Below are 1,781 nucleotides of genomic sequence, written 5' to 3'. Positions count from 1 at the left end.
TCACCATAGTGATTGTAATTACATGGCTTCATTAACTTTATACATTCTACCTGTTATGGGGGGCTCACATTAACAAAATTTGCATATGCAGGAAATGAATGTCATTTGCAGGGAGCTAATGTCATTAAACATTTAGGCAGTCCCTATCAGGCAAGGGGGTTTCCACTGGGATATGCTTTTCAGCATGCCCTTTATAGTTATTGTGAGCACAGGAACATATTTCCAAAGCATGAAAAGAAAAACCTTTAGAGGAAAATATTAGAAAGCAACAAATGTTTTAACAAAACTTATTTATGCTGAAATTTCAAATTACTGATACCAAGAACATATCATCAGATATAATATGGTTCTAAAAAATGTAAATGTCTGAATATTTGTGGAGCTTTTGCACATTATAAATATTTGTGTGGGTGCACATGTGTGTGTATGTTTTCCTAGAACAACTTGATAGATTATTTGAAAATGTGTATTGTTATGCATGTTCTACAGGTATTTTTCTATTTTTATTGACCAATTTAATCTATCAACAATCATGATAATTAAAAAGTGCTTGTGTAATTTCAAGGGAAGAAAGCACTTTAAACAAGTGGCAGACAAAAGCATAATTTAAAAAAATGTAAAGGAAATAAACATTCTAGGTAGTGTATCCAGACTTAATGCCCTAAGATGAATGCATTTCTAACATTTTGATGGGCAGGATAATAAGAAAGACTCCATATACCTTTTGTGTTTGGAGTACATGTTTTGACCTTTTGGAAACAAGGGAGTTCTGAGTATTGGAGAGAGTAAATCTTCAAGGTGAAAGTGGGTGGGGACTTACCCCTGGAATGAGTGCCTTTACACACTTGGCCCAGCACCCTTCAAGGAAACTCAAGTCCTGCCTCCCTAATTCCTATTTGCCATACTAGGATCAATATCAACTATTGGGAATAAAATCATTGACAACAATAAAGTGCTTGTGTACAGAGGGAGAAGGGGTGATATTTGCCATATGGCAGCAACTGTAGTAATTCCTAAGAAGCTGTCTTGAAAATCAGATTCAAAACAACTCATAATTTCTTTTTAGCTTTTAAAATTCATAGTAGTTCGCAGTAATAGGGAAATTACCCATTTTTCTGGTACAAAATTACATCCTAGGGAATTACATTACACATGTAAATTATGGTGGACTCTTTTCAATCTGTACCTTTTGGGGTTAATTAATTCTTCAAGAGAGGTGATGTATGTCAGTATTGGATGAAAAAAAACCACTTTATACAAGCAATTCACATTCAATTACATTTGAAAGCAACAGAGTTAACAATGACAGAGTTCAGCAATAGCTGGAAAAATCATTTTTTAATCAAATTATTCCTACATTTTCTGAAATTTGCTCTATCTGATTAAGAAATGGACAAAATTAATGTTAAATAATTTAGAAGAATGAATACATTGAACTTATAAACCAAAATATGCTTTTCCTTGTCTTACATGAAAAAAAATTGAGTTCCTTTTGACTGGCATATATAGAATGAAATTTCCTGGGGTAAAAATAGTCAGCTTTGGGGTCAAAATTACAACCTTATTTGTTGGAACAACATCTTGTAAATTAATTTATGTCTGCCTCTAAATGAAAATGACCCCAAATCAATTGTTCTGATTTTCAATGGTTTGTGTACTTGCTGTCAACTTTGGACATTTTAATCAATGCCTGTTTGGATATGTTGAGAAAACACACACACACACACACACACACACATTAAAAAATAAAACAAACCAAAAACCTTTCTCTAGTTTGATAT

This window comes from Marmota monax, unplaced genomic scaffold, assembly GCF_021218885.2.
Source record: "Marmota monax isolate L192 unplaced genomic scaffold, Marmota_monax_Labrador192_F-V1.1 WCK01_AAM20220418_F8-fsc00144, whole genome shotgun sequence".
Taxonomy (NCBI): domain Eukaryota; kingdom Metazoa; phylum Chordata; class Mammalia; order Rodentia; family Sciuridae; genus Marmota; species Marmota monax.
The sequence above is the reverse complement of the archived record's forward strand: the minus strand, read 5'-3'. Positions refer to the sequence as shown.